This window comes from Canis aureus, chromosome 2 (assembly GCF_053574225.1).
Source record: "Canis aureus isolate CA01 chromosome 2, VMU_Caureus_v.1.0, whole genome shotgun sequence".
NCBI classification, from domain to species: domain Eukaryota; kingdom Metazoa; phylum Chordata; class Mammalia; order Carnivora; family Canidae; genus Canis; species Canis aureus.
The window spans coordinates 48,083,566-48,094,019 of NC_135612.1; positions in this window are offsets into that span (position 1 = coordinate 48,083,566).

Consider the following 10,454-nt stretch of genomic DNA (forward strand, 5'->3'; position numbering starts at 1 on the left):
CAAGGCCGAGGTCCAAGTGAACCACTAGCTTACGTACCCATGGGAGCCCCGGGAGTAGAAACCAGGAAAGCCAGAGTTGAGGGATGCTAGTGCCAACTGTTGGACACATGCCTCTGTCCAGAATCTAACAGGTCTAGAACATCCATTGCCACCTGATCACAGCCACCATCTTTGAGGGATCCACCTTGCTAAGACCAAAACAGTCCCTTTTGGTCCTTTGCCCTGGACCTGCGACATTCTGGACTAGTTCTATTCTCAGCTGTGGGTGAATGTTACATGTACATAGTAAATCATCTCTTCTGCTGCCTTAGTTGAAGAAACAAAAGAAAAGCTTGCAGGGTCAAGGGCATGTTCAGCATCACACAGACCAGTACAGTCCTTGAGAAGCCATGCCATCATGAAACCCCTTCCCTAAAAATATGACCATTGGTCTCAGATGTTTCTCTCCCTGCCCTCTCTGCTTCACCTCACACTGACCATTGGTGTAGCTCTTGGGATTGGAATCTAGCTCTTTCTGACTCTGGATGCTTCTTGCTTCCTTCTGACTACATCAACCATTTCTTTCTCAATCATCTTCCCGGTTGCCATCCTGCTCTTCTTGGAGACTCCTCATGAAGACAGCCCCAGGAGCTGTTCTTGATGGGCTCCCTGGAACATCTCATCTGTTTACGACTCTCTGAACTAAGGCCACTTTGAGGTTGCAGATTGGTGCTTTGCCAGCTTAATATAGCTGCTACCCAGGGGGACCGATGTGTCTCTCTCCTGTGATCCTGGCTGGCACCTGAAGGCCCCCTACCTTTGCACAGCCCTCCCTACATCCCTCAAATATATGCTGTACACATTTCCACCTACGTGCCCACCCTGTAGAATCAGTTCATGCAAACAGTTCTCTCTCTTCAATATAAATAAATAAATAAAAAGTGATTGCTTTGGCCTCCTTGGAATTTCTATGGGTTAATGGCTATGCTAGTCAGTAGTCAGGTGGCACTTATCATGAGTTAATATTTGTCTATTTGGATATATGGATCATATCTCTCTAAGTAGACTCTGTGTGGCTTTACTAAAGGTAGAGACCTTGACTTAGACTTTATTTTGTTTACCACCACACAATTGTAGATGCTCAAATAACAGCTGATTGAAGATTTGCCACATTAAAACTACCCAACAGATTGGCAAAATACCCACCTGTTACAAACAAAATTCCATTTCACAGATTAGGAGCACTTGATATTGAATGGGCTTCAGCATGATTTAGCCAAAGTAAATCATCACAACTTAATGTACTTTTAATGTAAATATAGGTTTCCATTTATTAGAGCTCCTTAAAAGTAGGACACACCCTGTATTGTGGGTGGTGAAAAATAGATCTTGCCCCTGGCACTCCGATAGAATCTCTGGAATTGCTGGCATGTTATGCAATAGCCCCTGACCAGCCAACCAGAAGTATCTCCATGCCAAACACTCCTTGGGACTTAACTTGGGCTCTTATGATTTTCAGTGTGCAGTAGAGTGATTCCTTTACAGGTGTTTTCTCCCTGCTAGGTATAAAAGCACTAGGAAGACAGAGGGGGTAGAGACAGCACAGCAGCAAACAAAGCTCTCTGACGCCATGAACACTGGGATCCAACCTGAACTTGACCATTTTCTGGTTATCTGACCCTAGCTGGGTTCTGAACCTCCTCTATAATAAAAAATCATGGGATCCCTGGGTGGCGCAGCGGTTTGGCGCCTGCCTTTGGCCCAGGGCGAGATCCTGGAGACCCGGGATCGAATCCCACGTCGGGCTCCCGGTGCATGGAGCCTGCTTCTCCCTCTGCCTGTGTCTCTGCCTCTCTCTCTCTGTGACTATCATAAATAAATAAAAATTAAAAAAAAAATAAATAAAAAAATAATAAAAAAAAATAATAAAAAATCATGATTCTATAGACAACCCTGCTTCACCCACTCTGTCTGCACACCATTGGCCACCCTCATAACCCTCACCTGGCAAGGAGGAGATGGCCATGTGGGTCTGGGAACCTGAGACAGATGGGAAACAACTGCTCCCATTGCACAATAATGCAGGGTCATAAAATAAGCAAACAGCTGGTCTTTGTTTACCAGTTTGATATTTTTGTTCATCGGGGATATTTTATTTATTTGTTTGCTTATAAGATTTTATTTATTTATTCATGAGAGACACACAGAGAGAGGCAGAGACATAGGCAGAGGGAGAAGCAGGCTCCTTGCAGGGAGCCTGATGCAGAACTTGATCTCAGAACCCCAGGATCATGACCTGAGCCAAAGGCAGATGCTCAACCACTGAGCCACCCAGGCACCCCATCGGGGATATTTTAACATTAATTTTAACTCTAAAATATATTATCGTAAAACATTGTCTTAGGGCAGCCTTGGTGGCTCAGCGGTTTAGCACCACCTTCAGCCCAAGGCATGATCCTGGAGACTCGGGATCCAGTGCCTTGTTGGGATCCCTGTATGGAGTCTGCTTCTCCCTCTGCCTGTGTCTCTGCCTCTGTATGTGTATGTGTGTGTCTCATGAATAAATAAATAAAATCTTAAAAAATATATATTTGTCTTGATTTGGCGCCTCTTAAATTTTGTGCCCCAGGCAAGTGCCTCACTTGACTCATCCTAATCCCAGCCTTCCTGGGATTATCAATTTGGAGAAAGGGCTCTGGTAACCAATAAGCTCTGTTTCTGACCTCAACTCTGCCATTTATGAGCTTCAAGATCTGGGCTGCCTGGGCCTCGCCCTCACAACTTCATCTGTCATACGATATAGATGATTAGACCTGCTCCGTTTTTTTTGCAAAGCAGTTAACTATGACGATCTGATGAGACAATGCAGGGAAAGAACCCTTGTTAAAGAGCATTGGGCTCACACACAGAAAGGGATAATAATTAGCAAGAGCTTTATCCTCAGGCTTGTTCTTGGAGCAGGGATTAGCAAATACCGCTTGATCTGTGAGCTCCCCAGGCTCGGCATAGAGAGTCCAGCAAACTAAAAAACATCTTTCCCCAACATTTACCTAGATGCATGAGGAAGGGGTATCTGTGACACCCTAAAATTCATATATGTTCATATATGCTTTGCATGAAATTACATGTGCTTACTAAAAATTGTGGTAAAGTATATATAAGATTGACCACCTTAATCATTTTTAAACATACAGTTCAATAACAAACACGTTCATGTTGTTGTATCTGCTTTTTAAGAGTTCCCGAAGCACTTCAGGATTTTGTGGCTCGATTAGTCACTGTTGAGAACATTAATCAAGACTATTCAGGAGACTTAGAAATGCCTATAAAGAGAGGGTTTCAGCTAGCAGAGGACAGGTTTTGATTCTCTAGTGCTCCTGTTTTTCTCTGGGTGTGGTAGGGCCATGAGGGCCTGATTGTGTGGAACCCAGGGTATGTCATTCTAAGAGGCAGTGTCATACAGGAGCTGAGAGCATGGGTCTGGAGACTGCAGGGCTTTGCATTGAGGCTATGCCACTTATTAGCTGTAAGACCTTGAGAGGCTGCTTAACCCTGTGCTTCTATTGTCTCTTGGGTAATAACACCCACCTCATTGGGTTGCTTTGAGGTTTAGTCAAGTAAATACATCAAGTCCTAAGAACAGCACCTGGTGTGTCTGCCATGCTGTGAGATTCAGCTATCGTTCCTGGGGGAGGAGAGAGAGGGTAGACGGGATATGGGCGGTGGAACAGAGGTGATGTTTCTGCAGTTTAGCCTTAAAAGAAATGGAGCCATGTCAATACAAGAGGGTAGAGACAAAATAAAACAAAACAAACTCAAGTAGATGTGATTTCTGTCTATGATACAGGCACTGTTTGTGAAGTGGGGTCTGAGCCAAGTTGAGAGCCTTTCCTCTTTGCTGATTTTGTTCTGTACAATATTTTGATGTAGTAAACCATAGCTGTGAATACAACTATATTCTGGGTTCTGTGAATCCTCCTAGCAAATTTTTTAAGCTGGGGAAGGTCTTGGGGACCCACAATACAAGGAAATCGTAAGATAATGCCATTTTAACCTTGCAGGCTGACTTGTGTTTGGGCACAGTACTAGGACAGTGGTGAGAAACCTAGTCAGTCATTCCGTGTTGCCTGCTACCATCTTTTATATATTTTTTCCTTTATTTCTTCAGTTTCCTAACTTTCCGGAGCATGTTGGATGCTTTTGAAAACTAACACATGTTTTTCAATGGCCATCTCTTTTCAGGCATGTAACATACACAAATTTGGTGGCATTTTTCCCATCATCCAAATATTTTCAGGTTAGCAGTCACCTTTAGTGACAACAACCAAGATGATCTTGATTCTATGAAGAAAATATTTGCAACAGAAGTTACTTTTTTAAAAATAATGCCCTAAAACCACATGTAGTTTATCTAATTAGATAATAATTTTAAAAGATATGCATTAGCTTTGAAATATTCTACCAATATTTTTCCTCCTGTTCTTTCTGTGAGATTATCAATAATGGTACTCCATTTTCAGATGAAAAAGTAAATAACCAAACAGACATTCCATCTCTGGTCCCTAAACAGTGCTCAAATCAAAATTCCTTCCTTGGATTTTACAGGACAACAGAAAAAGCTGAAACTTCCAAATGGCCTTGAATGATTCCGATTACCTTTGGTTTACACATTATAACTGTGATTGACTACGTTTGACCTTTTGCTGTTTCAAAAGCAAAAACAAACAAAACAAACAAATCAACCTAAAAAACAAAGAGTTCCAAAACAGGACTCTGTCTTTGATACTTTAACTTTTCCATCAACATACTTCACCAAGAAACACAGAAGTAAAAGGACTTCTGTGTTTATATCTCTTTTTTTTTTTTTTTTTTTTTTTTTAATTTTATTTATGATAGTCACAGAGAGAGAGAGAGAGAGAGAGAGAGAGAGAGGCAGAGACACAGGCAGAGGGAGAAGCAGGCTCCATGCACCGGGAGCCTGACGTGGGATTCGATCCCGGGTCTCCAGGATCGCGCCCTGGGCCAAAGGCAGGCGCCAAACCGCTGCGCCACCCAGGGATCCCCTGTGTTTATATCTCTATCAGATTTATATCTTCTATATTATTCTGTGGAGTGAGGGAAAATTTTAAAAGTCTCTCTCTCTCTCCAGAGATCTAGTGGAAAAAAGCTCCTCTTGGATAGCTGCTGCTGCTGAATCTATGAAAAGACAATTTATTATTCTTCCAATCTGTTAAATTCCATCACGTTTAGAAAAAACAAGTAAAATGAACATTCCCACAAATCAAAACCACAATGAGATAGCACCTCACACAGAGGTGGATAGTCTGAAAAAAGCAGAAAATAACAAATGTTGGTAAGGATGTGGAGGAAAACGAACCTCTGTGCACTGCTGGAGGGAATGTAAATCACTGCAGCCACTGTGGAAAACAGTATGGTTCCTCAAAAGTTACAAATAGAACCAGCATATGATCCAGCAATCCCTCTTGTGGGTATTTACCCAAAGAAAATGAAAACACTACTTTGAAAAGATATGGACACCCCCATGTTCCTTGAAACATCATTATTATTATTACATATTATTTCTAAGTCATCTCTACACCCCACATGGGGCTTGCACCCACAACTCTGAGATCAAGAGTCACATACTCCACCAACAGAGCTGACCAGGGCAGCATTATTTACAGTAGTCAAGGTGTGGAAACAACTTAAATATCCATCCATGAATGAATGGATAAAGATGTGGTATATTTACACAATAGAACATTAATCATAAAAAAAGAATGAAAATTTGCCATTTGTGACAATATGGGTAGATCTAGAGTGAAGTAAGTCAGGTGAAGAAAGACAAATACCATCTGGTTTCACTTGTATGTGGAGTCTAAAAACCAAAACAGAAATAGTTTGGCCCCATTGGTTAAGTGTCCAACTCTTGACTTCAGCTCAAGATCTCATGATCTCAGGGTTGTGGGATCGAGCCCCACATCTGGCTCTGCATGCAGTGCTGAGTCTGCTTAAGATTCTGTCCCTCTACCCCTCCCCCCTCTTCATTTTCAATCTCTCTCTCTCTTTCAAAAAAAAAAAAAAAAAAAAAACAGAAACAGAAATAGACTGGCAAATGCAGAAAACAATACGGTGGTTGCCAGAGGGGAGAGGGATTTGTGGGACTGGCAATATAAAAATAAGTGATTAAAAGGTACACAGTTACTATTATAAAATAAATAAGACACAAGGATACAATATACAGCATAGAGTGATATAGTCAATAGTATGTAATAAGTTGGTATAATAACAGATGGTAGCTAGATTTATTGTGGTAATTACTTCATGTATATAAATGTTGAATCACTATGTTGTATATCTGAAACCAATATATATATATTTTTATAAATTTATTTTTTTAAGATTTTATTTATTTATTCACGAGAAACACAAAGAGAGAGAGAGAGAGGCAGAGACACAGGCAGAGGGAGAAGCAGGCTCCATGCAGGAAGCCCAATGTGGGTCCCCATCCTGGGTCTTCAGGATCACGCCCTGGGCTGAAGGAGGCGCTAAACCGCTGAGCCACCTGGGCTGCCCCCTGAAACCAATACAATATTCCATGTCAACTATGCTTCAATAAAAAAAAAAAAAAAAAAAAAAAAATCTCAGCTTGCTTCAGTATGGTTTTGTTTTTTTTTTCTTTTTATGATAGTCATCAGAGAGAGAGAGAGAGGCAGAGACATAGGCAGAGGGAGAAGCAGGCTCCATGCACCAGGAGCCTGACGTGGGATTCGATCCTGGGTCTCCAGAATCACGCCCTGGGCCAAAGGCAGGCGCTAAACGGCTGCGCCACCCAGGGATCCCCAGTTTAAGTTTTAAATTAGCTGTTATTGAAAAAAATGCTCATGAAAATAAAAATCAAACAAATATATTTTGGTCTGAGGGTGGATTGTGCAGAAAGGTGAATGTTGGGTTACTACTTCCCTTATAGAGAAAGTCTCTGAGACTTCAGAATAATCCTGGATTGTGATTCTGGCTCAGTGATTCTCAAAGTTTCTGCGGGCATTCTAAATGTCTTCACATAGTCAATGGGTTAATGGAAAATAATGTACACCTTCAAATTATCTTATTGAGAAATCTTTTGGGTTTTTTTTTTTTTTTACAGGATATATACTCAGCATCCAAATTTTCATGCCACCATTTTTGTTAAATTATAAGAACTTCTGTTTATGTGTTTGCTAAGCAAAAACTGTTCTCACTTAAAATAAGAAATTGAGCTCAGTGGTTGAGCTCTGCCTTTGGCTCAGGGTGTGATCCCCGGGTCTGAGATCAAGTCCCACATTGGGCTCCTTTCAGGGAACCTGGTTCTCCCTTTGCCTGTGTCCCTGCCTCTCTCGGTGTGTCTTTCATGAATATATAAATAAAATCTTAAAAAAAAAAAAGAAATTGAATCGGTTTCTGAGATTTTTTTTTCATTAAAAACAAACAAAAAAGTAATATATGCTTTCATGTTGTATTAGTTTCCTCAGACTGCTATAACAAACTACCACCAACTGAATGACTTCACAACAGAAATTTATTCTGTCTCAGTTTTGAATTTCATGATCAAGATGTTTGTGGGGTTGGCTCTTTCTAAGGATTGCTAGAAAAATCTGTTCCATGCCTTACCCCGAGATTCTGGCAGTTGCTGGCAATCTTTGCTGTTTCTTGGCTTACGGAAGCATCGTCCCAATTTCTGCATCATCTTCACATGGTGTTCTCCTTGCATGTAATGTCTGTGTCTAAATTTTCCCTTGTTATAAGGATACCAGTCATATTGGATTAGTGGCCCACCCTACTCTGTAGGACCTCCGCTTAACTAATGACATCTGTAATGACCCTATTTCCAAAGAAGTCTTCATTCTAAGATACCAGAGGTTAAGATTTTGACACATGAAGTTAGGGGGGGATGGACATAGTTCAACCAAAAACACATATGAATACATTTATCTTAACAGATAACCACATGGCGTTGTACAAGAGATCTACCTACTCTGAACCTCAGAGTCTTCATTCCTTAGGAGGGTTATTGTGACTATTCTCATTCCCAAGACTGTGTCTCCAGGAGACCAGGGACTGTCCTGTCCTATTGAATAGCCTGAGAGAGAAGCAGGCCGAGCTTTGCTTCTTCTGCTCATACAAGTACCTGTAACCAGGATCCCCCTATCCCACCACCAGTGCTGGTGGTAGAGTCTTTTGTTTCATTCAAATGCAATCCTTGTACATAAACTACTCTTCATTACCAGCCTGGCAGCAACTATGCACATAGTTCCACTCCCATTACCAGGATGGCATAACTCCCACTTCTCACCCTCCTGGTACCTGAGTGGTCACGATTGCAACCTATCACATCCAGCTCCATACTCTTCCCCTGAATTAGTGGTACACTAGCCAACTAATGCCTCCAGTCTCCTTGCCCCAGGTCTTGCCTTGTTCTCTCAAGACTATCAAGGTGCAGAGCAGGGTGCCTGGGTGGCTCAGTGGTTGAGTGTCTGCCTTTGGCTCAGGTCATAATCCCGGGGTCCTGGGATCAAGTCCTCCATCAGGCTTCCCGTGGGGAGTCTGCTTCTTCCTTTGCCTATGTATCTGCCTCTCTCTCTGTGTCTCTCATGAATAAATAAGTAAAATCTTAAAAAAAAAAAAAAAAAGGTTCAGAGCTGATGTTTTAGCCCAAGCCTCCATACCCACCCTAAACAATACATAACCACACATTCAGCGGTTCCTCTTATCACATGTCCTATTAGACCTGAAACTCTCCAATAACCATATTGTCAAAATTATACATAGTGTATTCCTAATTCCTAGAATGGGATTCAATTCAATCCAACTTTTGGAGCAGTACATTTGTATAGCCTGTGAACCAGCTATAAAAACATTCTGGCAATGATTGTATTCATAAGTGAATACTATCAAAATCTTACAATATGCTTAATAAAACCTAGTAGACTACACACTCACAAACAAGCCTATAGGGTCATAAAAGCATGGGCTGAGAAAGAAATCAATGGGAAAATCAGTCTGAAAGTTAATTTCATATGTCAGCTTGGCTAGGTTGTGGTGCCTAATTGTTTGGTCAAACACTAGTCCAGATGTTACCGTGAAGGAGTTTTGTAGATGTAATTAACATAATCAGTAGACTTTAAGTAACAAAGATTACTCTCCAATAATGCCTCCTGAAATCATCTGAAGCTCTTAAGAGCAAAAAACTGAGGTTTTCCAAAGAAGGAATTCTGCTTCAAGACTGTAGTATGGGAATCGTGCCTGGATTTCAGACTTGCTAACTACCCTCAACCAGTCATGGGAGTCAACTCCTTAAGTTGAGCCTCTCTAGATAGATGGTGGTGGTGATGATGGTGATGATAATGATGATAAAGCATGTGTGTCCTATTGGTTCTATTTCTCTGAAGAAGTGATTGATAAATTCAGACTTATTTTAATGGTGGCCAAGAAAACAGGAAGAATTGTTTGAATAAAGGATGTAAGATGAACTCATTGGCTACAGACTGGAAAACAAATCATTACCAATTTTCCACTCTGGGTCGTAGAGAAAGAGAGAAGAAAGATAATGGCACTTCACAACTCCAAATGATTAGCTTCCCACCTGGAAGTTGCACCAATAAGGCAAAATCCTTCCAAAAAGGATGTCTAAGATGTTTTCTTAAATCCGAATACATCAGACCCAAAGAGAGAATGAATGTTCAACCTGCCTCTACAGATGAATGCTTAGAAAACTCCCCTGCTGACAGGCTGTTAGCATAAGGTGGACTCTCCTTCCGTCTCTACACAGTTCTTGAAAGGATGCAATAAGTAGGTTATTCTAGCCTCAAAGGTAATAAAATGAATTATGAATGACTCAGTGGATAGCAGTGAACAGATAAAAATGTACATCATATTTAATTAGCCAAAAATAAGCTAATTAAATCAAAACTCAAAAGGCAAACACTAGATGAGGGGAACTATTTATTAATAATGAGGAAGAGAATTAATAGTTTTAATATTTAAAGAGCCCATGCCATTCAGGAATAAAAACCCTAAGAGTTAAACATGCAAAGGATTCTACCAGAAAATTCTCAAACAGGTTATATCAATGACTGGCCAATATCTGGAAAAATGTCCAACCTCATTGATTCAAAGAAATGCAATCTGAAACAACAGTGAGATTGCATTATCCATATACCAAATTAGCAAAGATGGAAAAAAAAAATGAAACGATCTCTGATGGTGCTGACAGGAGTAAATAGCTATTGGAACACAGTTTGGTAATACCTAAAAGATTTGACCTAGTAATTTACCTTCTGAAAATCTACCTAAAGAAAGGTTGGATCACAAAAATGTTTCACACAGCATTATTTCAAATAGTAAGAAATTGAAATGTCCTACCAAAGAGGAATGTTTTTTCATTTAACCATCCAAATAATTATTGAGTACCTACCATGTGATCATTCCCTAAGATTGCC